The sequence below is a fragment of the Loxodonta africana genome, chromosome 7, assembly GCF_030014295.1.
Source record: "Loxodonta africana isolate mLoxAfr1 chromosome 7, mLoxAfr1.hap2, whole genome shotgun sequence".
Taxonomy (NCBI): Eukaryota; Metazoa; Chordata; class Mammalia; order Proboscidea; family Elephantidae; genus Loxodonta; species Loxodonta africana.
This window is the reverse complement of record NC_087348.1, coordinates 32,429,918-32,446,004: the sequence shown is the minus strand read 5'-3', so window position 1 is coordinate 32,446,004 and position 16,087 is coordinate 32,429,918. Positions and strand designations below refer to the sequence as shown.

The 16,087-nt window shown below is 38.0% G+C and overlaps 1 pseudogene; it reads right to left on the bottom strand.

Annotated features, from left to right (window-relative positions):
- Positions 1 to 6,490: 6,490 nt before the first annotated feature.
- LOC100660539 (olfactory receptor 10AG1-like) lies at positions 6,491 to 8,469 on the bottom strand (annotated as a pseudogene).
- Positions 8,470 to 16,087: the final 7,618 nt, after the last annotated feature.

The following is a 16,087-nucleotide window of genomic DNA, read 5'->3' as shown; positions in this document are numbered from 1 at the left end:
TTTGCAAGTGAAGCAAAAAGTGGGAATTTATTGTTTGTGCAAACAAGGAGCAATATGGGGCCTAGCATCCTAAAGACCACAAGCGCCCCACCTCAGGGGAGCTGGGATTTTAATGTCCTAGAGTCCCCAGGAGGCAGGGATAGGCTCCTTAAATCCCAAACCCCAAGCTCTCCCACGCTCAGATTTGGAAATCCAAGTGCTGAGTCATGTTGCAAAGGAAGTCCACATTTTGGGACATTTCTTCTGAAATAGGGCTCCCGTGCTGCAGTGTGCCAGAGAATATCTTGCCCTCCTGTGATGCTCAGGTTCAGGGTCAGGTTGAGGACACAGTTCTTTAGGTCCTGCAAGTGTACAAAGATTCTGGTTAGGGCATGTGCAGGGTTCTGGTGCCAAATTCAAACTGCAGTGTGGTCGAACCAAACCGAGGTTAGAGACCACAGCTTGGTGGACTCTGAGCTAACAGAAGGGGCGGGGGGAGGAGAAAACCTCAGAGGAGCTGGGGGAAGCCCTGGTGGAGGCTTCAAATGGGCTTCAGGTTATGTTGTTTAAGGTCTGAAATACCCTGGGGTTTCTTTACTGACGTTTTTCAACTTTGCTAACGGGTTTGACAAACTTCACTTGATGGCATGACCAAGAGAAGTCCTAACCCCAATCCCAACTTGAGTTGCTCTCTTAGCATCAAGAGAAACAAAGATTCCATATACAGATTTTACAGTCTCAAGCCAGAGTGCAGCTTTGTGTATGCAAAGAAAGGACCCTAGGGAGTTCTCTTTGCTGAATATGTCTCAGACCTCCAATGCTTTCTTTTCTTTTCTTTTTTTTTCTCACTGCACGTTATCTTTTGCCTTTAAATAAAAGCTTTATGTGGGTTCTGGTGAGTACTTTCTAATAATCAAAATGGAGGAAACAATGCAACTGTGTTCATTTTCTTACAAGTTTAATAATAAATTTTTATGGATGGGAAATTATGATCGATGATTTGGCAATATTCAAAGCTTCCTATTTTCTTCATTAGATTTATATGGCAAGATCTCTAAAAATTTAACATAGCAATTGTATTGTCACTGGTTAGAATATACTTATATTCTTTTATTTAAGATTTATTAAATGCTTATTTTCCAACATTTTGTGTTTTTTTAAGTATTTAAACTTTTGCTAATTTATTTTCACTTCGTTGTTTTTGGAATTTATTGAAAATCTCTTTGTCAGACAGTGCATGAACAATATTTTATAATTTTTTTTGGTACTAGAAAAGAGGTATATGCCCAGTTCCTAAGTATACCACTTACATGATCTCTGAAAATCATAAAATTATTTTTAAAGTTTTTATCTTCTCAAATTCTCAAGTACTGACAAATCATATTAAAAAAAATCATATTAAAAAAATCATATTAGTATAAATTTTTTTTTATAAATACTTTATTTAAATTTTCAATTTATAAATTTTCAATTTATATTATTGTCTTTTTATTTGCCAAATACTGATAAATCCTTTATTAATTCAATATTTGTTGATATTTTTTTGCTTTAAAGATTGTCTATTTTTCATCATTCAAGCTCACTCATAGTCATTTATTTTTAACTATATTCATTCTTTTAATCTCAAATTTATCCATCTCTGGTTCTATTGTTATATGCCTTTTAGTTATTTTTCAAAGAATAACCATAGATATTATGTATTTTGGTTCTTTTTAGGTGATTAACACACCCACACTACACACAGATACACACACGCACACATATATACACATACACATCCATACACACGCACTTCTGTGTCACAAAGCAAATACCCTGGCTGATAGTGAAGTTTTCTCTGCTAGATTCTTAAGGCATTTAGTAGCAAAAGAAAGTGAAGAAATTGAAATATTTTCTTTGTTTTTTCTTATGTTATTTTCAGAATGAATATTGCTTCCTGTGATATATCAATTACCTTCTCATTGTAGTAAATTCAGTCTATACAGAATAATATAAAAAAATAAAGCAGAAATCCTTGGAAATTCACTGTAAGGAAGGCAATAATCCCTTCTAATATACACCCACCCAAATAGTGCTCATATATGTATTCATATACACCCACTACTGACATCACATGAGAATACTTGAATGGAAATTTGGGGTGTCAACTTTTATTATAGAGAGACCTGATGGTGCAGTGGTTAAACATTAGGCTGCTATCCCACAGGATAGTGGTACAACCCAGCAGCAGCTCCACAGGAAAAAGATGTGGCAGTCTGCTTCCATATATATTACAGCCTTAGAAACTCTTGGGGCAGTTCTACTGTGTCCTGCAGTGTCACTATGAGTCAAAATTCGCTCAGTGTCAGAGGGTTTGTTTTTCATGGGTTTATCTTTCATCATTTTACTAAAATGGGGTAATATTTTATAAACAGATTTTAATTTCTTTTACATGTCAGGACATACTTGGAACCTCTTCATGGATGTTCTAGAATCTTCTTTAATGGGTTATATGGTTTTATAGTTTTATGGTATCCCCCATATGTCTGTTAGATTGTCATACTGTGGGGGCTTGTAGGTTGCTGTAATGCTGGAAGATATGCCAAATGCCAGCAGGGTCACACATGGCAGAGAGGTTTCAGTTGAGCTTCTAGACTAAGACAGACTAGGAAGAAGGACCTGATGGTCTACTGCTGAAAATAACTAGACAGTGCAAACTTTATGAGAAGCAGTGGAACATTGTGCAATATAGTGCCAGAAGATGAGCCACTTGGTTTGGAAGATTCTCAAAAGACACTTGGGGAAGAGCTGCTTCCTCCATGTAGAATCGACATTAATGATGTGGTTGGAGTCAAGCTTTTGGGACCTTCATTTGCTGATGTGGCAACTCTAAATGAGAAGAAACAGCTGCAAACATTCACTAGTAATAAGAATGTAGAATATACAAAGTATAAATCTAGAAAAATTTGAAATTGTCAAAAAAGAAATGAAAGGCATAAACATTGATATCCTAGGCATTTGTGAGCTGAAATGGGCTGGTATTGGCCATTTTGAATTGGATAATCGCATGGACTACTATGCCAGAAATAACAAATTGAAGAGGAATATTGTTGCATTAATTGTCAAAAAGAACATTTCAAGATCTTGAAGTACAACGCTGCCAGTGATATGATAATATCCATACACCTAAAAGAAAGACCAGTTAATACAATTATATTTCACATTTACACACCAACTCCTAAGGCCAAAGACGAAGAAAATGAAGATTTTTACCAACTTCTGCAGTTTGAAATTGATCAAATGTGTAATCAGGAAGCATTGATAATTACTGGTGATCGGAATGTGAAAGTTGGAAACAAAGAAGAAATAGTAGTTGGAAAATATAGCCTTTATGATAGAAACAATGCTGAAGATCGCATGATAAAATTTTGCAAGATCAATGACTTCTTCAGTGCAAATAATTTTTTTCAACAACATAAACGGGGACTATAGACATGTACCTTGCTTGACGGAATATGGAGGAATCAAACTGACTACCCATGTGGAAAGAGATGATGAAAAACTCAATATCATCAGTCAGAACAGGACCATAGGCCAACTGTGGAACAGATCATCAATTGCTCATACACCAGTTCAAGCTGAAGCTGAAGAAAATTACAGCAAGTCCATGGGAACCAAAGTGAAACCTTGACTGTATCACACCTAAATTTAGTGAACATCTCAAGAATAGATTTGATTCATTTAATACTAATGACTGAAGACCACACAGGTTGTGGAATGACATCAGGGATTTCATACATGAAGAAAGCAAGAACCATTAATCGACAGGAAAGAAAGAAAAGATCAAAATAGATGTCAGACGAGGGTCTGAATCTTGCTCTTGAACGTTGACTAGCTAAAGCAAATGGAAGAAAACATGAAGTAAAAGAGCTGAAGAGAAGGTTTCAAAGGGTGCCTTGAGAAGACAAGTAAAGTATTATAATGACATATGTAAAAACCTGGAGTTAAAAAACCAAAAGGGAACACACTCAGCATTTCTGAAGCTGAAAGAACTGAAGAAAATATTCAAGCCTTGAGTTGCAGTATTGAAGGATTTTATGGGGAAAATATTAAACGATGCAGGAAGCATCGAAAGAAGGTGGAAGGAATACAGAGTCACTATACCCAAAAGAGTTGGTTGACATTCAGCCATGTCAGGAGGTAGCATATGATCAGGAACTGATGGTACTGAAGGAAGAGGTCCAAGCTGCACTGTAGGTATTGGCAAAAAATAAGGCTCCAGGAATTGACAGAATATCAACTGAGACATTTCAACAAATGGATGTCGTGCTGGAAGTGCTCACCCATCTATGCCAACACATTTGGAAGACAGTTACCTGGCCAACTGACTGGAAGAAATCCATATTTATGCCTATTCCAAAGAAAGGTGATCCAATAAAATGCAAAAATTGTTGAACAATACCATCAGTATCACATACAAGTAAAATTTTGATGAAGATCTTTCAAAAGTGGTTACAGCAGTACATGGACAAGCAACTGCCAGAAATACAGGCTGGGTTCAGAAGAGGACATGGAACAAGGGATATAGTTGCTGATGTCACATGGATCCTGGATGAAAGCAAAGAATATGAGAAAGATGTTCACCTGTGTTTTATTGACTATGCAAACACATATGACTGTGTGGATCATAACAAATTATGGATAACGATGCAAAGAATGGGAATTCAAAAACACTTAATTGTGTTCATGGGGACTTTGTACACAGGTCATGAGGCAGCCATTCAAACATAACATGGGGATAGTGCATGGTTCAAAGTCAAGAAAGGTGTGCCTCAGAGTTGTATCCGTTCACCATACTTATCCATTCTATGAAAAAATAATCCAAGAGGCTGGATTATATGAAAAAGAATGAGACATCAGAATTCGTGGAAGACTCATTAACAATCTGCATTATGTAGATGACACAACCTTGCTTACTGAAAGTGAAGAGAATTTGAAGCACTTACTGATGAAGATCAAAGATAATAGCCTTTAGTATGGATTACATCTCAACATTAAGAAAACAAAAATTCTCAGAACTGGACTTATAGTAAATCATTATAAATGGAGAAAAGAATGAAGTTGTCAAGGGTTTCATTTTATTAGATTCACAATCAACAGTCATGGAAGCAGCAGTCAAGAAATCAAAGACACATTGCATTGGGCAAATCTGCTGCAAAAGACTTCTTTAAGGTATTAAAAAGAACAGATTTCACCTTGAAGACTAAGGTATGCCTGACCCAAGCCATGACATTTTCAATTGCCTCATATGCATGCAAAAGCTGCACAATGAATAAGGAAGATTGAAGAAGAATTGACACCCAGGATTTGTGGTGTTGGTGAAGAATATCGAATATACCATGGACTGTCATAAGAATGAACAAATCTGTCTTGGGAGAAGTACAGCCAGAATGCCCCTTAGAAGCACTGATGGTGAGATTGTGTCTCACATACTTGGGACATATTATTAGAAGGGACAAATCCTTGAAGAAGGTCATCATGCTTGATAAAGTAGAGGGTCAGCAAAAATGAGCAAGACCCTCAACCAGAGGGATTGACACAGTAGCTGTAACAATGGGCTCAAGCATTATAATAATTGTGAGGATGGTACAGGATCAGGCAGTGTTTCATTCTTTTGTACATAGGGTAGCTATGAGTTGGAACCAACTTGATGGCATTGAACAACAAAAACAGTTTTATGGTATAGATGTACTCCAGTGTCTTAATATAATCTCCAGTTCTCTCTGCTTTAAATTTTTTTTTACTGTAATTTTTGTTTTAAATATTCCTCAACATATGCACATTTGTAATAGTCTCTTTTGCACAAGTATTTTTATTTCTATAAGATTGGTCTTCACTGAATCATTTTACAGTGTCAAAGGGTTAATATTTTGTTTTTCTTTCCCAAAGGAAAAAAAAAAATCACTGCCCAAGAGGTATGCAAGAATAAAATGAAAGAATGATGTACTAGTGGGGGCCTGGCAAGATACAGAATTCATTCCAGATGATTACAATAAAAATACTTTAATGAAAGGTCTATTTACATGGGTATGGTTAGATTACCCAAAGACCTGAATCTTTCAATTGTAGTTAGATATTATGAAACCAAGGCCTGAAGCTAAAAGGAGGGGAAGTAATGTTACCAAAGAATGGCGAGAGATGGGATCATAGATGCAGTGCACCCTGGAGCCTATGTAATCTTTAAGGGTATGAGCAGAAACAAAGCATAAAAGCAGAGAAAAATTGCAAAGAAAACCCCAAGTTCTCCCAAGCTTCCACCATCATAACTACTGTTGGTGTTTCTCATTGGCTGAATCCAACCACAGGGTCAGAGACAGGAAGCAAATACATCTGAAGGAATGGGAAATAGAAGAAAAAATTATGACAGAGTATGATCCTAATTCCTAAATATAAAAAAACACTCAATTATCTTTCAAGGTCTTATTCGAACAACCTCTTACCTTACCTGTTAATAAAAAATAGTGACAGGAAATCTTGATCCTCAAGATTAGATGTTTGCAATTCAGTTTACTTGTGGTTTAATTACACAGAAGCAGTTAATTCTATGAAACAAATGCCTCTTGACATAATGTGAGATTGTTAACACACTATTAATTATCTTTATTTAGGACTGTAGAATGTAGAAATAAAACTATATGATTTTTCCTGTTGTGTCTAGATGACAAACATAAGCAATTTTTTTTCCATTATTTCAAGTCATTGCGCCATGTTAATAACTTAGTTAGTAATTTCTTCAGTGCCTCCATGACATCTTTGTTTCTCAGGCTATATATAATGGGATTCATCATTGGTGTCAAAATGGCATAGAAAAGAGAGAGCAGCTTCCCCAGGCCTTCAGATTGATTTGACTTGGGCTGTAAATAATTGATAGCAGCTGTTCCATAGAATAAGACTACAACTGTCAGGTGAGAAGAGCAGGTGGAGAAGGCTTTGGCCCTCCCTCTGGTTGAGGACAATTTCAGGATATTTGAGATAATTTTGCCATAGGAGGTAACAATCAAAAGAAATGGAACCATGAAAAACACCACAGCAACTATATAGACCGCCATGTCATTCACAAATGTGTTTCCACAAGCAAGCTCGAGTATTGGGGGGATGTCACAGAAGAAATGATTAATTGTGTTAGACCCACAAAAGGACAGAGAGAAAATCTGGCATGTTTGCACAGTTTTGACTGGAATTCCACTAATCCAGGAGCCAGCCACTAGCTGGATACAGACCCTGTGGTTCATGACTACAGGATAGTGCAGGGTGTTACAAATGGCCACATAGCAGTCACAGGCCACCACTGTCAGGAGCAAACACTCTGTGCCTCCAAATATAAGAACAGAAGACATTTGAGTAGCACAGGCCAAAAAAGAAATATTTCCTTTCTGGGTCCAAATATCCCTGAGCATTCTTGGGACAGTGGTTGTTATATAACATATTTCCAAGAAGGAAAAATTGCCAAGAAAAAAATACATGGGGTTCTGGAGAGTGGGGTCAATTCTTGTTATCAGTATTATGATGCCATTGCCCAACAAAATGATCAGCTATATGGCTAAAAATATCCCAGAGAGAATCCACTGTAAATTGGGTACATCAGAAAACCCCACAAGAACAAACTCCATAATTGTAGTATTATCAGATTGTTCTGCTTTCCATCTGTGGATATGGTAAATTCAAGATGGATAATTCATTCACATTTTTTGAAAAGCATTTTCATTTTGTTAATTAGAAAGGGGCATGAATAATATGTCCCTTAAATCAATTCCACCATCACTGTGCTCCATTTCTAGGAATGTGATTTGAAAGTTCAGCAATGAAATGACATGCTATTAAAATCAATTCAACAAAGAAAATCTGGGTGTATCTTATTAACTTGGATTGTAGTGATACTGGAGCTATTGACAAGTGTACACTGTTACTTAGAGCTGATTTTGCAGGAAAGAGTTTGGGTTATTTTACCCCAGTAAGAGTGGTCATTTTCTGTTGTTCATGAGTTTTTCTGTGTTGATATCCCACTCCAAATTTTCTCAAGTCAAAATTTTCTTTAATCTTTTTTTTTGTACCTAATTATTCATTAAAAATTAGTTTTAAGACTTTCCCTTTACAAGACTCAATTGTCTTAAATTATTCCTTTGTTACTGAGGAATAAATGTGCGCATTATCAGCGCCCTATTTTCTGTATCCCTTCTGTTACTTACACAAAATATAAGAAAATTAAACTCAGCATGCTGTTCAATAACATTGTTTTTTAAAACTCTTATTCAGTTTATCACAAATATTAATTAACCTTCAATGTAATCAAGAAATATGACCCACTCCTCACAATAATTTTTCATTTTTCCCTCCTTGAGGAGTTTCCCTCCTTACCCATGAAAAATTCTATGTTCCATCTTCATATCATTTCCTTGTAGTAATGTTGCTTCATAAAAACGTTAACTTTGATTTATAAAAATGTAACTTTGATTACCCCAGTCAGTATTTACTCTGGTCCTGCATAATGACAGAGCATGTGAATGAGACTTCGGAAAAACACAACTGTCTCCTTCCTCATGGAGGGTCTCCAGGTAGCCTCCAGAAAGCTGGGCCGAGCTTCCTCATGCTTTCTGTTCCCTCCTGATAGCAGGGCACCTCGTCCAGCTTCCGGGCTAGCCGGCGCCTTCATGGCCATTGACCTGGGCAGATAGGCAGGCAGCACCCAGTTAGCAGGCCACTGTTCGGGGTTCTCAGCTCCTATCAAAATTGCTGTGGTTTGGGAAGTGAGAAAAGAAAGAGGCATCGGAGAGGTTTTTCGGAAGAAATGCGTGTGAGTTTAATAACATCCCCAAGTGAGCCAAACTGGGCCTGAAGCAGCCATCTTGCTGGGGCCAGGTATGCGGCCAGGCTGTCAGCACCCTCGCAGGAAGCCCTGAACTTCGGGTACTTGCCAGGCCCAGAGGGCAGAGCAGCCTTTTAATCCTGAACTCAGCGTTCGCAGGGCCGGGAGTGGAGCACTGAAGTGGCTCCATGATGGAAGCTCTGAGGCAGCACAGGAGGAATGTGAAGTGGATAAGCTGTGGGCCCTGCAGTCACAAAGCCCAACTTTATGCAGCTTTGTCTGCTCCAAGCTTACTTCTCCACATAGGAATGACCCATAACTGGACCCATCACAGTAATGAGCACATCAGTAAATCTGAGCTGTTATTGTTCCTATGATTATATTTTCTAAACAAACAAAAAATATTGGAAAAATGGATGGTCTGAAAACAGAAAAAAAAATCCTCCATTTTTGCATAATGCCAATTTTCACATAACAATTTAGTCTTTGGAAACTAAGAGTCAATAAGTGAAGAGTAGGTGTATTTTATTATAAATAATAAATACCATTATTATTATCATTTGCCATGCATCTAATTTTATTTAATTTATAACTAGGGAAGTTTGAGGGCTGCATGTGTATCTTACATAGTTAACTCATTTTCAAACACAGTTTTTTGCAGAATCTCATTTTTTTTCTGTTTTATCAGTTGTATCTTGAAATTCAAATTTAGAAATATATTTATATAAAGTAGCGTATCAAAAAAATAACAGCTTACCTTTAAAGATTTCATAAAACTGTTGAGGACAGTCTAGGTGTGTTGTTAACATATATTGTTGTTAGGTGCCATGAAGTCCATTCTGACTCATAGCAACACTATAGATCAGAGTAGATCTGTCTCACAGGGTTTCCAACAAATGGCTGGTGGATTTGAACTGCTAACCTTTTGGTTAACAGCTGAGTCCTTAACCACTATGTTACCAGGGCTCCTGATAACATATATTCTTTAAATTTATGCTTTTTTTTTTTTTTTTTTTAATCTCAGGAAGTCACTCGAGTTCTACAATAGCCTTTGCTTGCTTTCAAACACTAAGTGCTCTTAAATATGAAATAGTCATGCCCTCTCTGGGGGAAATCTCTCTTGTGTATCTATTTAGTTTCTAGCAAAATACTTCTGCGATCAATCTGGCTTTTTTTTTTTTAATAATTTTTATTGTGCTTTAAGTAATAGTTTACAAATCAAGTCAGTCTCTCACATATAAACTTATATACACCTTACTACATACTCCCACTTACTCTCCCCCAATGAGTCAGCCCACTCCCTCCTTCCAGTCTCTCCTTTAGTGACCGTTTTGCCAGTTTCTAACGCCCTCTACCCTCCCATCACCCCTATAGCCAGGAGATGGCAATATAGCCTCAAGTGTCCACCTGATACAAGTAACTCACTCCTCATCAGCGTCTCTCTCCAACCCATTGTCCAGTGCAATCCATGTCTGATGAGTTATCTTCTGGAATGGTTCCTGTCCTGGGCCAACAGAAGGTTTGGGGACCGTGACCGCTGGGATTCTTCTAGTCTCAGTCAGACCATTAAGTCTGGTCTTTTTATGAGAATTTGGGGTCTGCATCCCACTGTTCTCCTCCTCCCTCAGGGGTTCTCTGTTGTGCTCCCTGTCAGGGCAGTCATCGATTGTGGTCGGGCACCACCTAGTTCTTCTGGTCTCAGGATGATGTAAGTCTCTAGTTCATGTAGCTCTTTCTGTCTCTTGGGCTTATAATTACCTTGTGACTTTGGTGTTCTTCATTCTCCTTTGATCCAGGTGGGTTGAGACCAATTGATGCATCTTAGATGGCCGCTTGTTAGCATTTAAGACCCCAGATGCCACACTTCAAAGTGGGATGCAGAATGTTTTCCTAATAGAATTTATTTTGCCAGTTGACTTAGATGTCCCCTAAAGTCATAGTCCTCAAACCCCTACCCTTGGTCTACTGACCTTTGAACCATTCAGTTTATTCAGGAAACTTCTTTGCTTTTGGTTCAGTCCAGTTGAGCTGACCTTCCCTGTATTGAGTGTTGTCCTTCCCTTCACCTAAAGTAGTTCTTATCTATTAACTAATCAGTAAATAACCCTCTCCCACCCTCCTTCCCTCCCCACCTCTCGTAACCACAAAAGAATGTGTTCTTCTCAATTTAAACTATTTCTCAAGATTTTTTTAATAGTGGTCTTATACAATATTTGTCTTTTTGCATCTGACTAATTTCACTTAGCATAATGCATTCCAGATTCCTCCATGTTATGAAATGTTTCACAGATTCATCACTGTTCCTTATCCATGTGTAGTATTCCATTGTGTGAATATACCATAATTTATTTATCCATTCATCCATTGATGGGCACCTTGGTTGCTTCCAGCTTTTTGCTATTGTAAACAGTGCTGCAGTAAACATGCGTTTGCATATATCTATTTGTGTAAAGACTCTTATTTCTCTAGGATATATATCGAGGAGTGGGATTTCTGGGTTGTATGGTAGTTCTATTTCTAATTTTTTAAGGAAACGAATCTGGCTTATTTTTTAAAACAGTTTTCTCTGAATATTTTTCCAGATTTGCAGAGAGTGCATGGACAAATAATACCACTTACTCTCTAGCATTATTTTATGGACAAAGTTAATCTTTCTAGCAATTGCATTTCAGACCCTTCACTATTGATGTGAACTGGCCTTCTTTACTCTTAACCGTCATAATTCATCCAGATGGATCCTTAGCAAACTGTGTCCTACATTTTGTCACATGAACATGCTTTGCTTGGTCTCTTCCCTGTTACGGGCGCTGAGAGCCCCATTAGAAGTGGAACTCTGTGTTCCTAGGTTAACTTTTGTGAAAATAAGAGCATTTCTGCTGACAAAAACAGATGGTTTTAACAATGTTAGGATATCCATTCAGACATTATGGGAGGTACTGGCTGATTCAAAGTGCCATGCCACCTCAAAAATAAACATTTTCAACAAGATTACTTAAGACATTAAAAAAAAAATTAAAAAGTTTCCGCTCATAATCCTTTTCCTATTTCAGGTTCCCCCAGGTGAGTAAGGAGAAAAAATTGTTAGGCATGAAATCACAGACGCAATATCTACTTCTATTTTTAATTAAATTTATTTCTTCCTGTTTTGGTATTCTATGACTATTCAATAGCATGTTTCTAGAACTATATTACTTTAATTATTCAAGTACTGTTTCTCTTTGATATGTACTCTCTGGGTGGTGCAAATGGTTAACATGCTCAGCTGCTAACCAAAAGATTGGAGGTTCAAGTCTACCTAGGGGCATCTAGAAAGAAAAGCCTGGTGTTCTACTACTGAAAAAATAGCATTGAAAATCCAATGAAGCAACAAAGACAGGAAAAAACAAGTGAATAAATTATATATGACAGTTTAGGAATCCTGATCATAAAAGTCAAAGTAGCGGAGTCAAACTGAGTGACAGGGGGAAGGAGAGACAGTTCAGAAGCAGCAAAGTGCTAGTCCTGTGGTGCCAGTACCCTGTGGGCTGGGTCGGCCGGCACGTGTGCTGAGGTGAGCAGTAGCACTGCGGATGCATTTTACCATGTCAGGAGAGGCCGGGCAACAGAGAGTCTGCACGAGATTCTGGAGCTGGGGGGAAGCAAGGCCAGATCTGCGAAAGTTGAGCTCAACCATCTAAACTACCACTGAAGTCAAAACAACACCCTTGCCCACTCACACCCCACTCTGCTCAGATGTCAGTCCAGCAATGTTCAACAACTGACATACCCCCTAAGCTGGAACTCAGGACTATCTAGGCCCCAACAGTCTCTTGGCTTTAAAAAATTGTCACACCCCCTGTTCCAGAAACTCAGCCAGACATTGCCCCTTTGCCTAGGCACTGGCATAAGGGGTCCACAGACTTGAAGTGCCCTTCACCCCTGCCTAGACCTATGTTGGCTGATTCAACTCCAAAAGCCCTCATTAACACCAACCCTCCTAAGCCAGGAACCCAGGACTATCCACTCCCAAACAAGTCACATGGCTTTAAAAAAATCACCATGCTCCCTAAACTGGGAACTCAGGGCACGCACTGTCCCATTGCCTAGGCACTGGCATAAGGGGTCCATGGACTTGTAGTGCTCTTCATCCCTGCCTAGACCTACTTGGGTCAGTTCAACACTGCAGACCCTTATTAGCATAGAACAACAGGGCATACACCTGAAGCCTGTTTTCAACTGGAGCAGCCAAGAGGGAGTTACAGATTCATGACATTTGACACTGCCCTGCCATTAAGCAGGATCCTCACCCACCCACATCAGGGGCCTGAGGGCTAGTAGTATCACCCACTCCATTTAGCCACCCACAACAGAGGTCTGAGAATAAGTGGTGCTTCCCAGTCCCTACAGCCAACAGTATTGGGTCCCCAAAGCCTGGCTGCAAAACCACCCACCTATGCACTCTAGCAGACGGGAGCACATCGAGGACAACCATCAGGCCCCTGCCTTGTTCAGCACATAGTCCCCTACTGCAGCCAGATACCTGTGCCTGTTCCAAACACTCCTACTCAGCGTTGCCTATCTAGAACTGTGGGAGAGAGTCTGCACCCCACACTCAGTGACCGTGGGCCTGGACACCTGAGCTGAATCTGCACAGAAAAGTGGACAGACTCCTGGGGTCACACACTTAGTAGCTGCTCTAACTGCCTGGTGACAGGACATAAGAGCTTCAAAGATGCTAATAACCAGAGTAGGTCACATTCCCAGCCCACTTGGACATATCAAAATAAAACAAAGCAAAAATCTAGGATAGTGTACAATAGATAAACATAATAAATTACTGATATCTTGGCAACAACAGTCAATATCAAATCAAAAAGAAGCTCGTCAAGATGGCTCCAGCAAGCAACCAAAATAATGGAACAGGAAACCTTCTGGAGGAAGAAAAATTCTTGGAATTACCAGTGTTAGACTTCAAAAGATTAATATACAGGGATCTTCAAGAGATCAGGAAGGAAATCAGGCAAAACTCAGACCAGGCCAAGGAACAAACAGATAAAGCAATAGAGGAATTCAGGAAACCAATACAAGAGCAGAACAACAAATTTAAAGGCTGCTAGGAACCACAGAGAGACAGCAACTAGAAATCTAAAGGATTAACTATAAAATTTCAGAATTAGGCAACTCAGTAGAAGGTTATAGGAGCAGAATTGAGGCAATGGAAATAAGAATTAGTGAGTTTGAAGATAAATCTCTTAACACAGACTTATTTGAGGAAGAACCAGAAAAAAAATAATTAAAAAAAAATGAAGAAACTTGAAGAATTATGTGGGACACTATCAAGAGGAAAAACCTATGAGTGATTGGAGTACCAGAAGAGGAGGGGATAACAGAAAATACAGGGAGAATTGTTGAAGATTTGCTGACAGAAAACTTCCCTGATATTGTGAAAGATGAAAAGATATCTATCCAAGAATTTCAATGAACTCCACACAGGGTAGATTTCAAAAGAAAGTCACCAAGACATAATATAGTCAAAATTGCCAAAAACAAAGCTAAAGAGAGAATCTTGAGAGCAGCTAGGGATAAAAGAAAAGTCACCTACAAAGAAGAGTTAATAAGATGCAGCTCTGACTACTCAGCAGAAACCATGCAGACAAGAAGAAGGCAATGGCATGACATACATAAAGCCTTGAAGGAAAGAAAAAATTTACAGCCAAGAACTTTCTATCCAGCAAAACTGTCTCTCAAATATGATGACAAAATTAGGGCATTTCCTGATAAACAGAAGTTAAGGAAATTTGCAAAAACCAAACCAAAATTACAAGAAATATTAAAGAGAGTTCTCCAGCTAAAGAAGCAACAATATCAGACAACAACACAAACCTAGAACACAGGACAGAACAGCCAGATATCAACTGAGATACAGAAGTCGCAAAAATAAGTCAAAGCTATAAGACTGAAAATAGGGAAACAGATGTCAATATGTAAATGATGACAATGTTAAAACAAAACAAAAAAAAAAGGATTAAATAGCGTAGTCACAGAACTTCCATATGGAGGGGAAGTTAAGGAGATACCAAGAAACAAAAGATTGGTTTAAACTTAGAAAAATAAATTTTAAGGTAACCACAAAGGAAACTAACAAATCTACCCACCTAAATAAAAAGGAAAAATATAAAGATTCAGCAAAAAAAAAAAAAAAAAAGATGAAAAGAAAATATGTAAAGAAAAACAACTCAGCACAGAAAATTAAGTGGAACAAAAAAACTGTCAATAACACACACAAACACACACATATATGCAAATATGTGAAAATGACAGCAATAAACTCATACCTGTAAATAATTACACTGAATGTCAATGGATTAAATGCACAAATAAAGAGCCAGAGAGTGACAGAATGGATATAAAAACACGATCTGTCTATATGCTGCCTACAAGAGACACACCTCAGACTCAAAAACACAAACAAATTAAAACTCAAAGGATGCAGAAAATATATCAAGCAAACAACAACAAAACAAGAGCAGGAGTGGCAATATTAATCTCTGACAAAATATACTTTAAAGCAAAATTCACCCCAAAGGATAAGGAAGGACACTATATAATTAATAAAGGGTCAATACAGCAGGAGGACATAACTATAATAAATATATCCACACCCAATGACAGGGGTCCAAAACACATAAAACAAACTCTAACAAGATTGAAAAGAGGCGTAGACAGCTCCACAATAATAGTAGGAGACTTCAATACACCACTTTCAGTGAAGGACAGAACATCTAGAAAAAAGCTCAATAAAGACATGGAAGCTCTAAATGCCACTATGAATGAACTTGACCTCATAGACACATACAGAACAGCAGTCAAGTATATATTCTTTTCCAATGCACATGGAATATTCTCCAGAACAGACCAAATTTTAGGCCACAAAGCACGCTTTCACAGAATCCAAAATATCAAAATATTACAAAGCATCTTTTCTGACCATAAACAAAAGTAGAAATCAATAACAGAAACACCATGGAAAAAAAAAATCAAATATATGGAAATTGAACAATGCCTTACTCAAAAATTATTGGGTTATAGAAGAAATCCAGGATGAAATTAAGGCGTTCATAGAATCAAATGAGAATGAAAACACATCTTACCAGAACCTTTGGTACACAGCAAAAGCAGTGTTTAAAGGTCAATTTATAGCAATAAATGCCAAAATCAAAACATTAGCTACACGACTCAAACAAATGTAAAAGAGAGCAGCTAAAGAAGACCTGGGGCAACAGAAGA